At 58.6% G+C, this 20,178-nt stretch overlaps 1 protein-coding gene across 1 annotated transcript in view; it reads right to left on the bottom strand.

The window, feature by feature from the left end:
* The window catches only part of LOC148518744 (calpain-2 catalytic subunit-like), a 70,839-nt gene that overhangs the window by 8,621 nt on the left and 42,040 nt on the right, over positions 1 to 20,178 (bottom strand). The gene's annotated exons all lie outside the window — the stretch shown is intronic.

Below are 20,178 nucleotides of genomic sequence, written 5' to 3'. Positions count from 1 at the left end.
CAGACTCCAGCTCATCCGTCCCCTCTCATCCTTCCCTCTGCAGACTCCAGCTCATCCCTCCCCTCTCATCCTTCCTCTGCTGACTCCTGCTCATCCGTCCCCTCTCATCCTTCCTCTGCTGACTCCAGCTCATCCGTCCCTTCTGCAGACTCCAGCTCATCCGCCCCCTCTCATCCTTCCTCTGCTGACTCCAGCTCATCCGTCCCTTCTGCAGACTCCAGCTCATCCGTCCCCTCTCATCCTTCCCTCTGCAGACTCCAGCTCATCCCTCCCCTCTCATCCTTCCTCCACTGACTCCCGCTCATCCCTCCCCTCTCATCCTTCCTCTGCTGACTGCAGCTCATCCTTCCCCTGCTGACTGCAGCTCATCCGCCCCCTCATCCTTCCTCTGCTGACTCCAGCTCATCCGTCCCTTCTGCAGACTCCAGCTCATCCGCCCCCTCTCATCCTCCCCTCTGCAGACTCCAGCTCATCCGTCCCTTCTGCAGACTCCAGCTCATCCGCCCCCTCTCATCCTCCCCTCTGCAGACTCCAGCTCATCCGTCCCTTCTGCAGACTCCAGCTCATCCGCCCCCTCTCATCCTTCCTCTGCTGACTCCAGCTCATCCGTCCCTTCTGCAGACTCCAGCTCATCCGTCTCCTCTCATCCTTCCCTCTGCAGACTCCAGCTCATCCCTCCCCTCTCATCCTTCCTCTGCTGACTCCAGCTCATTCACCCCCTCTCATCCTTCCTCTGCTGACTCCAGCTCATCCGTCCCTTCTGCAGACTCCAGCTCATCCGCCCCCTCTCATCCTTCCTCTGCTGACTCCAGCTCATCCGTCCCTTCTGCAGACTCCAGCTCATCCGTCCCCTCTCATCCTTCCCTCTGCAGACTCCAGCTCATCCGTCCCCTCTCATCCTTCCCTCTGCAGACTCCAGCTCATCCCTCCCCTCTCATCCTTCCGTCTGCAGACTCCCGCTCATCCCTCCCCTCTCATCCTTCCTCTGCTGACTGCAGCTCATCCTTCCCCTGCTGACTGCAGCTCATCCGCCCCCTCATCCTTCCTCTGCTGACTCCAGCTCATCCGCCCCCTCATCCTTCCTCTGCTGACTCCAGCTCATCCCTCCCCTCATCCTCTGCTGACTCCTGCTCATCCGTCCCCTCTCATCCTTCCTCTGCTGACTCCTCCTCATCCGTCCCTTCTGCAGACTCCAGCTCATCCGCCCCCTCTCATCCTCCCCTCTGCAGACTCCAGCTCATCCGACCCTTCTGCAGACTCCAGCTCATCCGCCCCCTCTCATCCTTCCTCTGCTGACTCCAGCTCATCCGTCCCTTCTGCAGACTCCAGCTCATCCGTCCCCTCTCATCCTTCCCTCTGCAGACTCCAGCTCATCCCTCCCCTCTCATCCTTCCTCTGCTGACTCCTGCTCATCCCTCCCCTCTCATCCTTCCTCTGCTGACTCCTGCTCATCCGTCCCCTCTCATCCTTCCTCTGCTGACTGCAGCTCATCCTTCCCCTGCTGACTGCAGCTCATCCGCCCCCTCATCCTTCCTCTGCAGACTCCAGCTCATCCGCCCCCTCATCCTTCCTCTGCTGACTCCAGCTCATCCCTCCCCTCATCCTCTGCTGACTCCTGCTCATCCGCCCCCTCATCCTTCCTCTGCTGACTCCAGCTCATTCGTCCCTTCTGCAGACTCCAGCTCATCCGCCCCCTCTCACCCTCCCCTCTGCAGACTCCAGCTCATCCGTCCCTTCTGCAGACTCCAGCTCATCCGCCCCCTCTCATCCTTCCTCTGCTGACTCCAGCTCATCCGTCCCTTCTGCAGACTCCAGCTCATCCGTCCCCTCTCATCCTTCCCTCTGCAGACTCCAGCTCATCCCTCCCCTCTCATCCTTCCTCTGCTGACTCCTGCTCATCCGTCCCCTCTCATCCTTCCTCTGCTGACTCCAGCTCATCCGTCCCTTCTGCAGACTCCAGCTCATCCGCCCCCTCTCATCCTTCCTCTGCTGACTCCAGCTCATCCGTCCCTTCTGCAGACTCCAGCTCATCCGTCCCCTCTCATCCTTCCCTCTGCAGACTCCAGCTCATCCCTCCCCTCTCATCCTTCCTCCACTGACTCCCGCTCATCCCTCCCCTCTCATCCTTCCTCTGCTGACTGCAGCTCATCCTTCCCCTGCTGACTGCAGCTCATCCGCCCCCTCATCCTCCCCTCTGCAGACTCCAGCTCATCCGTCCCTTCTGCAGACTCCAGCTCATCCGCCCCCTCTCATCCTTCCTCTGCTGACTCCAGCTCATCCGTCCCTTCTGCAGACTCCAGCTCATCCCTCCCCTCTCATCCTTCCCTCTGCAGACTCCAGCTCATCCCTCCCCTCTCATCCTTCCTCTGCTGACTCCTGCTCATCCGTCCCCTCTCATCCTTCCTCTGCTGACTCCAGCTCATCCGTCCCTTCTGCAGACTCCAGCTCATCCGCCCCCTCTCATCCGTCCCTTCTGCAGACTCCAGCACATCCGTCCCTTCTGCAGACTCCAGCTCATCCGTCCCTTCTGCAGACTCCAGCTCATCCGTCCCTTCTGCAGACTCCAGCTCATCCGTCCCTTCTGCAGACTCCAGCTCATCCGTCCCTTCTGCAGACTCCAGCTCATTCACCCCCTCTCATCCTTCCTCTGCTGACTGCAGCTCATCCTTCCTCTGCTGACTGCAGCTCATCCGCCCCCTCATCCTTCCTCTGCTAACTCCAGCTCATCCTTCCTCTGCTGACTCCAGCTCATCCGCCCCCTCATCCTTCCTCTGCTGACTGCAGCTCATCCGTCCCTTCTGCAGACTTCAGCTCATCCATCCCTTCTGCAGACTCCAGCTCATCCGTCCCCTCTCATCCTTCCTCTTCTTATTCTCTCGCTCATCCGCCCCCTCATCCTCTGCTGACTCCAGCTCATCTGTCCCCTCTGCTGACTGCAGCTCATCCCTCTTCTCTCATCCTTCCTCTGCTGACTCCAGCTCATCCGCCCCCTCATCCTTCCTCTGCTGACTCCTGTTCATCCATCCCCCTCATCCTCTGCTGACTCCTGTTCATCCCTCCCCCTCATCCTCTGCTGACTCCTGCTCATCCGTCCCCTCTCATCCTTCCTCTGCTGACTCCAGCTCATCCTTCCTCTGCTGACTGCAGCTCATCCGCCCCCTCATCCTTCCTCTGCTGCCTCCAGCTCATCCTTCCTCTGCTGACTCCAGCTCATCCGCCTCCTCATCCTTCCTCTGCTGACTCCAGCTCATCCCTCGCCCTCATCTGCTGACTCCTGCTCATCCGTCCCCTCTCATCCTTCCTCTGCTGACTCCAGCTCATCCGTCCCTTCTGCAGACTACAGCTCATCCGCCCCCTCTCATCCTTCCCTCTGCAGACTTCAGCTCATCCGTCCCTTCTGCAGACTCCAGCTCATCCGCCCCCTCATCTTTCCTCTGCTGACTCCAGCTCACCCGCCCCCTCATCCTTCCTATGCTGACTCCAGCTCATCTGCCCCCCCATCCTTCCTCTGCTGACTCCAGCTTATCCATCCCCTCTCATCCTTCCTCTGCTGACTCCAGCTTATTCATCCCCTCTCATCCTTCCACTGCTGATTCCAGCTCATTCATCCCCTCATCCTTCCTCCACTAACTCCTGTTCATCTCTCCCCCTCATCCTCTGCTGACTCCAGCTTATCCATCCCCTCTCATCCTTCCTCTGCTGACTGCAGCTCATCCCTCCCCTCTGCTGACTGCAGCTCATCCCTCCCCTCTCATCCTTCCTCTGCTGACTCCAGCTCATCTACCTCCTCATCCTTCCTCTGCTGACTCCAGTTCATCCCTCCCCTCTCATCTTTCCTCCACTGACTCCCGCTCATCCCTCCCCTCTCATCCTTCCTCTGCTGACTGCAGCTCATCCTTCCCCTGCTGACTGCAGCTCATCCGCCCCCTCATCCTTCCTCTGCTGACTCCAACTCATCCGCCCCCTCATCCTTCCTCTGCTGACTCCAGCTCATCCCTCCCCTCATCCTCTGCTGACTCCTGCTCGTCCGTCCCCTCTCATCCTTCCTCTGCTGACTCCACCTCATCCGTCCCTTCTGCAGACTCCAGCTCATCCGCCCCCTCTCATCCTCCCCTCTGCAGACTCCAGCTCATCCGTCCCTTCTGCAGACTCCAGCTCATCCGCCCCCTCTCATCCTTCCTCTGCTGACTCCAGCTCATCCGTCCCTTCTGCAGACTCCAGCTCATCCGTCCCCTCTCATCCTTCCCTCTGCAGACTCCAGCTCATCCCTCCCCTCTCATCCTTCCTCTGCTGACCCCCGCTCATCCCTCCCCTCTCATCCTTCCTCTGCTGACTGCAGCTCATCCGCCCCCTCTCATCCTTCCTCTGCTGACTCCAGCTCATCCGCCCCTCATCCTTCCTATGCTGACTCCAGCTCATCTGCCACCCCATCCTTCCTCTGCTGACTCCAGCTTATCTATCCCCTCTCATCCTTCCTCTGCTGACTCCAGCTTATTCATCCCCTCTCATCCTTCCACTGCTGATTCCAGCTCATTCATCCCCTCATCCTTCCTCCACTAACTCCTGTTCATCTCTCCCCCTCATCCTCTGCTGACTCCCACTCATCCGCCCCCTCTCATCCTTCCTCTGCTGACTGTAGCTTATCCATCCCCTCTCATCCTTCCTCTGCTGACTCCAGCTTATCCATCCCCTCTCATCCTTCCTCTGCTGACTGCAGCTCATCCCTCCCCTCTGCTGACTGCAGCTCATCCCTCCCCTCTCATCCTTCCTCTGCTGACTCCAGCTCATCTACCTCCTCATCCTTCCTCTGCTGACTCCAGTTCATCCCTCCCCTCTCATCTTTCCTCCACTCCCGCTCATCCCTCCCCTCTCATCCTTCCTCTGCTGACTGCAGCTCATCCACCCCCTCATCCTTCCTCTGCTGACTCCAGCTCATCCGCCCCCTCATCCTTCCTCTGCTGACTCCAGCTCATCCCTCCCCTCATCCTCTGCTGACTCCTGCTCATCCGTCCCCTCTCATCCTTCCTCTGCTGACTCCACCTCATCCGTCCCTTCTGCAGACTCCAGCTCATCCGCCCCCTCTCATCCTCCCCTCTGCAGACTCCAGCTCATCCGTCCCTTCTGCAGACTCCAGCTCATCCGCCCCCTCTCATCCTTCCTCTGCTGACTCCAGCTCATCCGTCCCTTCTGCAGACTCCAGCTCATCCGTCCCCTCTCATCCTTCCCTCTGCAGACTCCAGCTCATCCCTCCCCTCTCATCCTTCCTCTGCTGACTCCTGCTCATCCGTCCCCTCTCATCCTTCCTCTGCTGACTCCAGCTCATCCGTCCCTTCTGCAGACTCCAGCTCATCCGCCCCCTCTCATCATTCCTCTGCTGACTCCAGCTCATCCGTCCCTTCTGCAGACTCCAGCTCATCCGTCCCCTCTCATCCTTCCCTCTGCAGACTCCAGCTCATCCCTCCCCTCTCATCCTTCCTCCACTGACTCCCGCTCATCCCTCCCCTCTCATCCTTCCTCTGCTGACTGCAGCTCATCCTTCCCCTGCTGACTGCAGCTCATCCGCCCCCTCATCCTTCCTCTGCTGACTCCAGCTCATCCGTCCCTTCTGCAGACTCCAGCTCATCCGCCCCCTCTCATCCTCCCCTCTGCAGACTCCAGCTCATCCGTCCCTTCTGCAGACTCCAGCTCATCCGCCCCCTCTCATCCTTCCTCTGCTGACTCCAGCTCATCCGTCCCTTCTGCAGACTCCAGCTCATTTGTCCCCTCTCATCCTTCCCTCTGCAGACTCCAGCTCATCCCTCCCCTCTCATCCTTCCGCTGCTGACTCCTGCTCATCCGTCCCCTCTCTTCCTTCCTCTGCTGACTCCAGCTCATCCGTCCCTTCTGCAGACTCCAGATCATCCGCCCCCTCTCATCCTTCCTCTGCTGACTCCAGCTCATCCGTCCCTTCTGCAGACTCCAGCTCATCCGTCCCCTCTCATCCTTCCCTCTGCAGACTCCAGCTCATCCCTCCCCTCTCATCCTTCCTCCACTGACTCCCGCTCATCCCTCCCCTCTCATCCTTCCTCTGCTGACTGCAGCTCATCCTTCCCCTGCTGACTGCAGCTCATCCGCCCCCTCATCCATCCCCTGCTGACTGCAGCTCATCCGCCCCCTCATCCTTCCCCTGCTGACTGCAGCTCATCCGCCCCCTCATCCTTCCTCTGCTGACTCCAGCTCATCCGCCCCCTCATCCTTCCTCTGCTGACTCCAGCTCATCCCTCCCCTCATCCTCTGCTGACTCCTGCTCATCCGTCCCCTCTCATCCTTCCTCTGCTGACTCCACCTCATCCATCCCTTCTGCAGACTCCAGCTCATCCGCCCCCTCTCATCCTCCCCTCTGCAGACTCCAGCTCATCCGTCCCTTCTGCAGACTCCAGCTCATCCGCCCCCCTCTCATCCTTCCTCTGCTGACTCCAGCTCATCCGTCCCTTCTGCAGACTCCAGCTCATCCGTCCCCTCTCATCCTTCCTCTGCTGACTCCAGCTCATCCGTCCCTTCTGCAGACTCCAGCACATCCGTCCCTTCTGCAGACTCCAGCTCATCCGTCCCTTCTGCAGACTCCAGCTCATCCGTCCCTTCTGCAGACTCCAGCTCATCCGTCCCTTCTGCAGACTCCAGCTCATTCACCCCCTCTCATCCTTCCTCTGCTGACTGCAGCTCATCCTTCCTCTGCTGACTGCAGCTCATCCGCCCCCTCATCCTTCCTCTGCTAACTCCAGCTCATCCTTCCTCTGCTAAGTCCAGCTCATCCGCCCCCTCATCCTTCCTCTGCTGACTGCAGCTCATCCGTCCCTTCTGCAGACTTCAGCTCATCCATCCCTTCTGCAGACTCCAGCTCATCCGTCCCCTCTCATCCTTCCTCTTCTTATTCTCTCGCTCATCCGCCCCCTCATCCTCTGCTGACTCCAGCCCATCTGTCCCCTCTGCTGACTGCAGCTCATCCCTCTCCTCTCATCCTTCCTCTGCTGACTCCAGCTCATCCGCCCCCTCATCCTTCCTCTGCTGACTCCTGTTCATCCATCCCCCTCATCCTCTGCTGACTCCTGTTCATCCCTCCCCCTCATCCTCTGCTGACTCCTGCTCATCCGTCCCCTCTCATCCTTCCTCTGCTGACTCCAGCTCATCCTTCCTCTGCTGACTGCAGCTCATCCGCCCCCTCATCCTTCCTCTGCTGCCTCCAGCTCATCCTTCCTCTGCTGACTCCAGCTCATCCGCCCCCTCATCCTTCTTCTGCTGACTCCAGCTCATCCCTCCCCCTCATCTGCTGACTCCTGCTCATCCGTCCCCTCTCATCCTTCCTCTGCTGACTCCAGCTCATCCGTCCCTTCTGCAGACTACAGCTCATCCGCCCCCTCTCATCCTTCCCTCTGCAGACTTCAGCTCATCCGTCCCTTCTGCAGACTCCAGCTCATCCGCCCCCTCATCCTTCCTCTGCTGACTGCACCTCATCCTTCCTCTGCTGACTGCAGCACATCCGCCCCCTCATCCTTCCTCTGCTGACTCCAGCTCATCCTTCCTCTGCTGACTCCAGCTCACCCGCCCCCTCATCCTTCCTCTGCTGACTTCTGTTCATCCCTCATCCTCTGCTGACTCCTGCTCATCCGTCCCCTCTCATCCTTCCTCTGCTGACTCCAGCTCATCCGCCCCCTCTCATCCTTCCCTCTGCAGACTCCAGCTTATCCATCCCCTCTCATCCTTCCACTGCTGATTCCAGCTCATTCATCCCCTCATCCTTCCTCCACTAACTCCTGTTCATCTCTCCCCCTCATCCTCTGCTGACTCCCACTCATCTGCCCCTTCTCATCCTTCCTCTGCTGACTATAGCTTATCCATCCCCTCTCATCCTTCCTCTGCTGACTCCAGCTTATCCATCCCCTCTCATCCTTCCTCTGCTGACTACAGCTCATCCCTCCCCTCTGCTGACTGCAGCTCATCCCTCCCCTCTCATCCTTCCTCTGCTGACTCCAGCTCATCTACCTCCTCATCCTTCCTCTGCTGACTCCAGCTCATCCGCCCCCTCATCCTTCCTCTGCTGACTCCTGTTCATCCCTCCCCTCATCCTCTGCTGACTCCTGCTCATCCGTCCCCTCTCATCCGTCCCCTCTGCAGACTCCAGCTCATCCGTCCCTTCTGCAGACTCCAGCTCATCCTTCCTCTACCGACTCCAGCTCATCCGCCCCTCATCCTTCCTCTGCTGACTCCAGCTCATCTGCCCCCCCATTCTTCCTCTGCTGACTCCAGCTCATCCCTCCCCTCTGCTGACTGCAGCTCATCCCTCCCCTCTCATCCTTCCTCTGCTGACTGCAGCTCATCCTTCCCCTGCTGACTGCAGCTCATCCGCCCCCTCATCCTTCCTCTGCTGACTCCAGCTCATCCGTCCCTTCTGCAGACTCCAGCTCATCCGCCCCCTCTCATCCTCCCCTCTGCAGACTCCAGCTCATCCGTCCCTTCTGCAGACTCCAGCTCATCCGCCCCCTCTCATCCTTCCTCTGCTGACTCCAGCTCATCCGTCCCTTCTGCAGACTCCAGCTCATCCGTCCCCTCTCATCCTTCCCTCTGCAGACTCCAGCTCATCCCTCCCCTCTCATCCTTCCGCTGCTGACTCCTGCTCATCCGTCCCCTCTCATCCTTCCTCTGCTGACTCCAGCTCATCCGTCCCTTCTGCAGACTCCAGATCATCCGCCCCCTCTCATCCTTCCTCTGCTGACTCCAGCTCATCCGTCCCTTCTGCAGACTCCAGCTCATCCGTCCCCTCTCATCCTTCCCTCTGCAGACTCCAGCTCATCCCTCCCCTCTCATCCTTCCTCCACTGATTCCCGCTCATCCCTCCCCTCTCATCCTTCCTCTGCTGACTGCAGCTCATCCTTCCCCTGCTGACTGCAGCTCATCCGCCCCCTCATCCTTCCTCTGCTGACTCCAGCTCATCCGCCCCCTCATCCTTCCTCTGCTGACTCCAGCTCATCCCTCCCCTCATCCTCTGCTGACTCCTGCTCATCCGTCCCCTCTCATCCTTCCTCTGCTGACTCCACCTCATCCATCCCTTCTGCAGACTCCAGCTCATCCGCCCCCTCTCATCCTCCCCTCTGCAGACTCCAGCTCATCCGTCCCTTCTGCAGACTCCAGCTCATCCGCCCCCTCTCATCCTTCCTCTGCTGACTCCAGCTCATCCGTCCCTTCTGCAGACTCCAGCTCATCCGTCCCCTCTCATCCTTCCTCTGCTGACTCCAGCTCATCCGTCCCTTCTGCAGACTCCAGCACATCCGTCCCTTCTGCAGACTCCAGCTCATCCGTCCCTTCTGCAGACTCCAGCTCATCCGTCCCTTCTGCAGACTCCAGCTCATCCGTCCCTTCTGCAGACTCCAGCTCATTCACCCCCTCTCATCCTTCCTCTGCTGACTGCAGCTCATCCTTCCTCTGCTGACTGCAGCTCATCCGCCCCCTCATCCTTCCTCTGCTAACTCCAGCTCATCCTTCCTCTGCTAAGTCCAGCTCATCCGCCCCCTCATCCTTCCTCTGCTGACTGCAGCTCATCCGTCCCTTCTGCAGACTTCAGCTCATCCATCCCTTCTGCAGACTCCAGCTCATCCGTCCCCTCTCATCCTTCCTCTTCTTATTCTCTCGCTCATCCGCCCCCTCATCCTCTGCTGACTCCAGCTCATCTGTCCCCCTCTGCTGACTGCAGCTCATCCCTCTCCTCTCATCCTTCCTCTGCTGACTCCAGCTCATCCGCCCCCCTCATCCTTCCTCTGCTGACTCCTGTTCATCCATCCCCCTCATCCTCTGCTGACTCCTGTTCATCCCTCCCCCTCATCCTCTGCTGACTCCTGCTCATCCGTCCCCTCTCATCCTTCCTCTGCTGACTGCAGCTCATCCACCCCCTCATCCTTCCTCTGCTGCCTCCAGCTCATCCTTCCTCTGCTGACTCCAGCTCATCCGCCCCCTCATCCTTCCTCTGCTGACTCCAGCTCATCCCTCCCCCTCATCTGCTGACTCCTGCTCATCGGTCCCCTCTCATCCTTCCTCTGCTGACTCCAGCTCATCCGTCCCTTCTGCAGACTACAGCTCATCCGCCCCCTCTCATCCTTCCCTCTGCAGACTTCAGCTCATCCGTCCCTTCTGCAGACTCCAGCTCATCCGCCCCCTCATCCTTCCTCTGCTGACTGCACCTCATCCTTCCTCTGCTGACTGCAGCACATCCGCCCCCTCATCCTTCCTCTGCTGACTCCAGCTCATCCTTCCTCTGCTGACTCCAGCTCACCCGCCCCCTCATCCTTCCTCTGCTGATTTCTGTTCATCCCTCATCCTCTGCTGACTCCTGCTCATCCGTCCCCTCTCATCCTTCCTCTGCTGACTCCAGCTCATCCGCCCCCTCTCATCCTTCCCTCTGCAGACTCCAGCTTATCCATCCCCTCTCATCCTTCCACTGCTGATTCCAGCTCATTCATCCCCTCATCCTTCCTCCACTAACTCCTGTTCATCTCTCCCCCTCATCCTCTGCTGACTCCCACTCATCTGCCCCTTCTCATCCTTCCTCTGCTGACTATAGCTTATCCATCCCCTCTCATCCTTCCTCTGCTGACTCCAGCTTATCCATCCCCTCTCATCCTTCCTCTGCTGACTACAGCTCATCCCTCCCCTCTGCTGACTGCAGCTCATCCCTCCCCTCTCATCCTTCCTCTGCTGACTCCAGCTCATCTACCTCCTCATCCTTCCTCTGCTGACTCCAGCTCATCCGCCCCCTCATCCTTCCTCTGCTGACTCCTGTTCATCCCTCCCCTCATCCTCTGCTGACTCCTGCTCATCCGTCCCCTCTCATCCTTCCTCTGCTGACTCCACCTCATCCGTCCCTTCTGCAGACTCCAGCTCATCCGCCCCCACTCATCCTCCCCTCTGCAGACTCCAGCTCATCCGTCCCTTCTGCAGACTCCAGCTCATCCGTCCCTTCTGCAGACTCCAGCTCATCCTTCCTCTGCTGACTCCAGCTCATCCGCCCCTCATCCTTCCTCTGCTGACTCCAGCTCATCTGCCCCCCCATTCTTCCTCTGCTGACTCCAGCTCATCCCTCCCCTCTGCTGACTGCAGCTCATCCCTCCCCTCTCATCCTTCCTCTGCTGACTCCAGCTCATCTACCTCCTCATCCTTCCTCTGCTGACTCCAGTTCATCCCTCCCCCTCTTCCTCTGCTGACTCCTGCTCATCCGTCCCCTCTCATCCTTCCTCTGCTGACTCCACCTCATCCGTCCCTTCTGCAGACTCCAGCTCATCCGTCCCCTCTCATTCGTCCCTTCTGCAGACTCCAGCTCATTCGTCCCTTCTGCAGACTCCAGCTCATCCGTCCCTTCTGCAGACTCCACTCATCTGTCCCCTCTCATCCTTCCTCTGCTGACTCCAGCTCATCCGTCCCTTCTGCTGACTCCAGATCATCCTTCCTCTGCTGACTGCAGCTCATCCGCCCCCTCATCCTTCCTCTGCTGACTCCTGTTCATCCCTCCCCCTCATCCTCTGCTGACTCCAGCTCATCCGTCCCTTCTGCTGACTCCAGCTCATCCTTCCTCTGCTGACTGCAGCTCATCCGCCCCCTCATCCTTCCTTTGCTGACTCCTGTTCATCCCTCCCCCTCATCCTCTGCTGACTCCTGTTCATCCCTCCCCCTCATCCTCTGCTGACTCCAGCTCATCCGTCCCTTCTGCAGACTCCAGCTCATCCGCCCCCTCTCATCCTTCCCTTCTGCAGACTCCAGCTCATCCGTCCCTTCTGCAGACTCCAGCTCATCCGTCCCCTCTCATCCTTCCTCTGCTGACTGCAGCTCATCCACCCCCTCATCCTTCCTCTGCTGACTGCAGCTCATCCTTCCTCTTCTGACTGCAGCTCATCCTTCCTCTTCTGACTGCAGCTCATCCTTCCTCTGCTGACTCCAGCTCATCCGCCCCCTCATCCTTCCTCTGCTGACTCCTGTTCATCCCTCCCCCTGATCCTCTGCTGACTCCTGCTCATCCGTCCCCTCTCATCCTTCCTCTGCAGACTCCAGCTCATCAGTCCCTTCTGCAGACTCCAGCTCATCCGTCCACTCATCCTTCCTCTGCTGACTGCAGCTCATCCTTCCTCTGCTGACTGCAGCTCATCCGCCCCCTCATCCTTCCTCTGCTGACTCCTGTTCATCCCTCCCCCTCATCCTCTGCTGACTCCAGCTCATCCGTCCCTTCTGCAGACTCCAGCTCATCCGCCCCCTCTCATCCTTCCCTTCTGCAGACTCCAGCTCATCCGTCCCTTCTGCAGACTCCAGCTCATCCGTCCCCTCCCATCCTTCCTCTGCTGCCTGTAGCTCATCCTTCCTCTGCTGACTGCAGCTCATCCGCCCCCTCATCCTTCCTCTGCTGACTGCAGCTCATCCTTCCTCTGCTGACTCCAGCTCTTCCGCCCCCTCATCCTTTCTCTGCTGACTCCAGTTCATCCCTCCCCCTCATCCTCTGCTGACTCCTGCTCATCCGTCCCCTCTCATCCTTCCTCTGCTGACTCCACCTCATCCGTCCCTTCTGCAGACTCCAGCTCATCCGTCCCCTCTCATCCGTCCCTTCTGCAGACTCCAGCTCATCCGCCCACTCATCCTTCCTCTGCTGACTGCAGCTCATCCTTCCTCTGCTGACTGCAGCACATCCGCCCCCTCATCCTTCCTCTGCTATCTCCAGCTCATCCTTCCTCTGCTGACTGCAGCTCATCCGCCCCCTCATCCTTCCTCTGCTGACTGCAGCTCATCCTTCCTCTGCTGACTCCAGCTCATCTACCTCCTCATCCTTTCTCTGCTGACTCCAGTTCATCCCTCCCCCTCATCCTCTGCTGACTCCTGCTCATCCGTCCCCTCTCATCCTTCCTCTGCTGACTCCACCTCATCCGTCCCTTCTGCAGACTCCAGCTCATCCGTCCCCTCTCATTCGTCCCTTCTGCAGACTCCAGCTCATTCGTCCCTTCTGCAGACTCCACTCATCTGTCCCCTCTCATCCTTCCTCTGCTGACTCCAGCTAATCCGTCCCTTCTGCTGACTCCAGATCATCCTTCCTCTGCTGACTGCAGCTCATCCGCCCCCTCATCCTTCCTCTGCTGACTCCTGTTCATCCCTCCCCCTCATCCTCTGCTGACTCCAGCTCATCCGTCCCTTCTGCTGACTCCAGCTCATCCTTCCTCTGCTGACTGCAGCTCATCCGCCCCCTCATCCTTCCTCTGCTGACTCCTGTTCATCCCTCCCCCTCATCTTTCCTCTGCTGACTCCTGTTCATCCCTCCCCCTCATCCTCTGCTGACTCCTGTTCATCCCTCCCCCTCATCCTCTGCTGACTCCAGCTCATCCGTCCCTTCTGCAGACTCCAGCTCATCCGTCCCCTCTCATCCTTCCCTTCTGCAGACTCCAGCTCATCCGTCCCTTCTGCAGACTCCAGCTCATCCGTCCCCTCTCATCCTTCCTCTGCTGACTGTAGCTCATCCTTCCTCTGCTGACTGCAGCTCATCCGCCCCCTCATCCTTCCTCTGCTGACTGCAGCTCATCCTTCCTCTGCTGACTGCAGCTCATCCTTCCTCTGCTGACTCCAGCTCATCCGCCCCCTCATCCTTCCTCTGCTGACTCCTGTTCATCCCTCCCCCTCATCCTCTGCTGACTCCTGCTCATCCGTCCCCTCTCATCCTTCCTCTGCAGACTCCAGCTCATCCGCCCACTCATCCTTCCTCTGCTGACTGCAGCTCATCCTTCCTCTGCTGACTGCAGCTCATCCGCCCCCTCATCCTTCCTCTGCTGACTCCTGTTCATCCCTCCCCCTCATCCTCTGCTGACTCCAGCTCATCCGTCCCTTCTGCAGACTCCAGCTCATCCGCCCCCTCTCATCCTTCCCTTCTGCAGACTCCAGCTCATCCGTCCCTTCTGCAGACTCCAGCTCATCCGTCCCCTCTCAACCTTCCTCTGCTGACTGTAGCTCATCCTTCCTCTGCTGACTGCAGCTCATCCGCCCCCTCATCCTTCCTCTGCTGACTGCAGCTCATCCTTCCTCTGCTGACTCCAGCTCATCCGCCCCCTCATCCTTCCTCTACTGACTCCTGTTCATCCCTCCCCCTCATCCTCTGCTGACTGCAGCTCATCCGTCCCCTCTCATCCTTCCTCTGCTGACTCCTGCTCTTCCGTCCCCTCTGCAGACTCCAGCTCATCCGCCCCATCTCATCCGTCCCTTCTGCAGACTCCAGCCCATCCGTCCCTTCTGCAGACTCCAGCTCATCCGTCCCTTCTGCAGACTCCAGCTCATCCGTCCCTTCTGCAGACTCCAGCTCATTCACCCCCTCTCATCCTTCCTCTGCTGACTGCAGCTCATCCGCCCCCTCATCCTTCCTCTGCTGACTCCAGCTCATGCTTCCTCTGCTGACTCCAGCTCATCCTTCCTCTGCTGACTCCAGCTCATCCGCCCCCTCATCCTTCCTCTGCTGACTGCACCTCATCCGTCCCTTCTGCAGACTTCAGCTCATCCATCCATTCTGCAGACTCCAGCTCATCCATCCATTCTGCAGACTCCAGCTCATCCGTCCCCTCTCATCCTTCCTCTGCTGACTCCAGCTCATCCGTCCCTTCTGCAGACTACAGCTCATCCGCCCCCTCTCATCCTTCCCTCTGCAGACTTCAGCTCATCCGCCCCCTCATCCTTCCTCTGCTGACTGCAGCTCATCCTTCCTCTGCTGACTCCAGCTCACCCGCCCCCTCATCCTTCCTCTGCTGACTCCTGTTCATCCCTCCCCCTCATCCTCTGCTGACTCCTGCTCATCCGTCCCCTCTCATCCTTCCTCTGCTGACTCCAGCTCATCCATCCCTTCTGCAGACTCCAGCTCATCCGCCCCCTCTCATCCGTCCCTTCTGCAGACTCCAGCTCATCCGTCCCTTCTGCAGACTCCAGCTCATCCGTCCCTTCTGCAGAGTCCAGCTCATCCGTCCCCTCTCATCCTTCTTCTGCTGACTCCAGCTCATCCGTCCCTTCTGCAGACTCCAACTCATCCACTCCAGCTCATCCGTCCCTTCTGCAGACTTCAGCTCATCCGTCCCTTCTGCAGACTCCAGCTCATCCATCCCCTCTCATCCTTCCTCTGCTGACTGTAGCTCATCCTTCCTCTGCTGACTGCAGCTCATCCGCCCCCTCATCCTTCCTCTGCTGACTGTAGCTCATCCTTCCTCTGCTGACTGCAGCTCATCCTTCCTCTGCTGACTCCAGCTCATCCGCCCCCTCATCCTTCCTCTGCTGACTCCTGTTCATCCCTCCCCCTCATCCTCTGCTGACTCCAGCTCATCCGTCCCTTCTGCAGACTCCAGCTCATCCGCCCCCTCTCATCCTTCCCTTCTGCAGACTCCAGCTCATCCGTCCCTTCTGCAGACTCCAGCTCATCCGTCCCCTCTTATCCTTCCTCTGCTGACTGTAGCTCATCCTTCCTCTGCTGACTGCAGCTCATCTGCCCCCTCATCCTTCCTCTGCTGACTGCAGCTCATCCTTCCTCTGCTGACTCCAGCTCATCCGCCCCCTCATCCTTCCTCTGCTGACTCCTGTTCATCCCTCCCCCTCATCCTCTGCTGACTCCTGCTCATCCATCCCCTCTCATCCTTCCTCTGCAGACTCCAGCTCATCCGTCCCTTCTGCAGACTCCAGCTCATCCGCCCACTCATCCTTCCTCTGCTGACTGCAGCTCATCCTTCCTCTGCTGACTGCAGCACATCCGCCCCCTCATCCTTCCTCTGCTATCTCCAGCTCATCCTTCCTCTGCTGACTGCAGCTCATCCGCCCCCTCATCCTTCCTCTGCTGACTGCAGCTCATCCTTCCTCTGCTGACTCCAGCTCATCTACCTCCTCATCCTTCCTCTGCTGACTCCAGTTCATCCCTCCCCCTCATCCTCTGCTGACTCCTGCTCATCCGTCCCCTCTCATCCTTCCTCTGCTGACTCCACCTCATCCGTCCCTTCTGCAGACTCCAGCTCATCCGTCCCCTCTCATTCGTCCCTTCTGCAGACTCCAGCTCATTCGTCCCTTCTGCAGACTCCACTCATCTGTCCCTTCTCATCCTTCCTCTGCTGACTCCAGCTCATCCGTCCCTTCTGCTGACTCCAGATCATCCTTCCTCTGCTGACTGCAGCTCATCCGCCCCCTCATCCTTCCTCTGCTGACTCCTGTTCATCCCTCCCCCTCATCCTCTGCTGACTCCAGCTCATCCGTCCCTTCTGCTGACTCCAGCTCATCCTTCCTCTGCTGACTGCAGCTCATCCGCCCCCTCATCCTTCCTCTGCTGACTCCTGTTCATCCCTCCCCCTCATCCTCTGCTGACTCCAGCTCATCCGTCCCTTCTGCAGACTCCAGCTCATCCGCCCCCTCTCATCCTTCCCTTCTGCAGACTCCAGCTCATCCGTCCCTTCTGCAGACTCCAGCTCATCCGTCCCCTCTCATCCTTCCTCTGCTGACTGTAGCTCATCCTTCCTCTGCTGACTGCAGCTCATCCGCCCCCTCATCCTTCCTCTGCTGACTGCAGCTCATCCTTCCTCTGCTGACTCCAGCTCATCCGCCCCCTCATCCTTCCTCTGCTGACTCCTGTTCATCCCTCCCCCTCATCCTCTGCTGACTCCTGCTCATCCATCCCCTCTCATCCTTCCTCTGCAGACTCCAGCTCATCCGTCCCTTCTGCAGACTCCAGCTCATCCGCCCACTCATCCTTCCTCTGCTGACTGCAGCTCATCCTTCCTCTGCTGACTGCAGCTCATCCGCCCCCCTCATCCTTCCTCTGCTGACTCCTGTTCATCCCTCCCCCTCATCCTCTGCTGACTCCAGCTCATCCGTCCCTTCTGCAGACTTCAGCTCATCCGCCCCCTCTCATCCTTCCCTTCTGCAGACTCCAGCTCATCCGTCCCTTCTGCAGACTCCAGCTCATCCGTCCCCTCTCATCCTTCCTCTGCTGACTGTAGCTCATCCTTCCTCTGCTGACTGCAGCTCATCCGCCCCCTCATCCTTCCTCTGCTGACTGCAGCTCATCCTTCCTCTGCTGACTCCAGCTCATCCGCCCCCTCATCCTTCCTCTGCTTACTCCTGTTCATCCCTCCCCCTCATCCTCTGCTGACTCCTGGTCATCCGTCCCCTCTCATCCTTCCTCTGCTGACTCCAGCTCATCCGTCCCTTCTGCTGACTCCAGCTCATCCGCCCCCTCTCATCCTTCCCTCTGCAGACTCCAGCTCATCCGTCCCTTCTGCAGACTCCAGCTCATCCGTCCCCTCTCATCCTTCCTCTGCTGTCTGCAGCTCATCCTTCCTCTGCTGTCTGCAGCTCATCCTTCCTCTGCTGACTGCAGCTCATCCTTCCTCTGCTGACTGCAGCTCATCCTTCCTCTGCTGACTGCAGCTCATCCTTCCTCTGCTAACTGCAGCTCATCCGCCCCCTCATCCTTCCTCTGCTGACTGCAGCTCATCCTTCCTCTGACTCCAGCTCATCCGCCCCCTCATCCTTCCTCTGCTGCCTCCTGTTCATCCCTCCCCCTCATCCTCTGCTGACTCCTGCTCATCCGTCCCCTCTCATCCTTTCTCTGCTGACTCCTGCTCTTCCGTCCCCTCTGCAGACTCCAGCTCATCCGCCCCCTCTCATCCGTCCCTTCTGCAGACTCCAGCTCATCCGTCCCTTCTGCAGTCTCCAGCTCATCCGTCCCTTCTGCAGACTCCAGCTCATCCGTCCCTTCTGCAGACTCCAGCTCATCCGTCCCTTCTGCAGACTCCAGCTCATTCACCCCCTCTCATCCTTCCTCTGCTGACTGCAGCTCATCCTTCCTCTGCTGACTGCAGCTCATCCGCCCCCTCATCCTTCCTCTGCTGACTGCAGCTCATCCGTCCCTTCTGCAGACTTCAGCTCATCCATCCATTCTGCAGACTCCAGCTCATCCATCCATTCTGCAGACTCCAGCTCATCCGTCCCCTCTCATCCTTCCTCTTCTTATTCTCTCGCTCATCCGCCCCCTCATCCTCTGCTCACTCCAGCTCATCTGTCCCCTCTGCTGACTGCAGCTCATCCCTCTCCTCTCATCCTTCCTCTGCTGACTCCAGCTCATCCGCCCCCTCATCCTTCCTCTGCTGACTGCAGCTCGTCCGTCCCTTCTGCAGACTTCAGCTCATCCATCCCTTCTGCAGACTCCAGCTCATCCGTCCCCTCTCATCCTTCCTCTTCTTATTCTCTCGCTCATCCACCCCCTCATCCTCTGCTGACTCCAGCTCATCTGTCCCCTCTGCTGACTGCAGCTCATCCCTCTCCTCTCATCCTTCCTCTGCTGACTCCAGCTTTCCGCCCCCTCATCCTTCCTCTGCTGACTGCAGCTCGTCCGTCCCTTCTGCAGACTTCAGCTCATCCATCCCTTCTGCAGACTCCAGCTCATCCGTCCCCTCTCATCCTTCCTCTTCTTATTCTCTCGCTCATCCGCCCCCTCATCCTCTGCTGACTCCAGCTCATCTGTCCCCTCTGCTGACTCCAGCTCATCCGTCCCCTCTCATCCTTCCTCTGCTGACTCCAGCTCATCCTTCCTCTGCTGACTGCAGCTCATCCGCCCCCTCATCCTTCCTCTGCTGCCTCCAGCTCATCCTTACTCTGCTGACTCCAGCTTATCCGCCCCCTCATCCTTCCTCTGCTGACTCCAGCTCATCCCTCCCCCTCATCCTCTGCTGACTCCTGCTCATCCGTCCCCTCTCATCCTTCCTCTGCTGACTCCAGCTCATCCGTCCCTTCTGCAGACTACAGCTCATCCGCCCCCTCTCATCCTTCCCTCTGCAGACTTCAGCTCATCCGCCCCCTCATCCTTCCTCTGCTGACTGCAGCTCATCCTTCCTCTGCTGACTCCAGCTCACCCGCCCCCTCATCCTTCCTCTGCTGACTCCTGTTCATGCCTCCCCCTCATCCTCTGCTGACTCCTGCTCATCCGTCCCCTCTCATCCTTCCTCTGCTGACTCCAGCTCATCCATCCCTTCTGCAGACTCCAGCTCATCCGCCCCCTCTCATCCGTCCCTTCTGCAGACTCCAGCTCATCCGTCCCTTCTGCAGACTCCAGCTCATCCGTCCCTTCTGCAGACTCCAGCTCATCCGTCCCTTCTGCAGACTCCAGCTCATCCGTCCCCTCTCATCCTTCTTCTGCTGACTCCAGCTCATCCGTCCCTTCTGCAGACTCCAGGTCATCCGTCCCTTCTGCAGACTTCAGCTCATCCGTCCCTTCTGCAGACTTCAGCTCATCCGTCCCTTCTGCAGACTTCAGCTCATCCGTCCCTTCTGCAGACTCCAGCTCATCCATCCCCTCTCATCCTTCCTCTGCTTATTCTCTCGCTCATCCGCCCCCTCATCCTCTGCTGACTCCAGCTCATCTGTCCCCTCTGCTGACTGCAGCTCATCCCTCTCCTCTCATCCTTCCTCTGCTGACTCCAGCTCATCTGCCTCCTTATCCTTCCTCTGCCTACTCCAGTTCATCCCTCCCCTCTCATCTTTCCTCTGCTGACTCCCGCTCATACTTCCCCTCTCATCCTTCTTCTGCTGACTCTAGGTCATCTGTTCTGTCCTCTCTCATCCTTACTCTACCAACTCCAGCTCATCCTTCCTCTGCTGGTTGCAAAGCAACCATATTTCTCGCAGCCCGTATAGAAAACTGGAAGGAGGTGGCATATGTGTGCATAGGAAGAGTAAGAGTGTTCCATGATCAAGGGATTGCAGCTTCTCATTGGACCTACCGCTCATCCGTTCCCTCTGATCCTTCCACCCCTGGCTCCTGCTCTTCCATCCACTCTTTGTGCTGACTCTTGCTTATTCATCCCCTCTCATCCTGACTCCCGTTCACCCGGTCCCTCTCATCCTTTCTTCCCTGACTGCTACTCATCTGTCCCCTCATCCTCCATTGAATTCTGCTCATCTGTCCCCTCTCATCCTTTCTCCGGTGACACATGCTCATCTGTCTCCTCTCATACTGACTCCCTTTCATCCGTTCCCTCTCATCCCATCCCATTCCTCCCGTTCATTCATCCCATCTCATCCTGACTCCCGCTCATCTTTCCTCTAACTCCCACTCATCCTTCCTCTGCTGACTCCCACTCATCCCTTCCCTCTCATCCTTACTCTGCTGACTCC

This window comes from Taudactylus pleione, unplaced genomic scaffold (genome assembly GCF_031769625.1).
Source record: "Taudactylus pleione unplaced genomic scaffold, aTauple2 ptg000199l, whole genome shotgun sequence".
Classification (NCBI taxonomy): domain Eukaryota; kingdom Metazoa; phylum Chordata; class Amphibia; order Anura; family Myobatrachidae; genus Taudactylus; species Taudactylus pleione.
The sequence above is the reverse complement of the archived record's forward strand: the minus strand, read 5'-3'. Positions and strand labels throughout refer to the sequence as shown.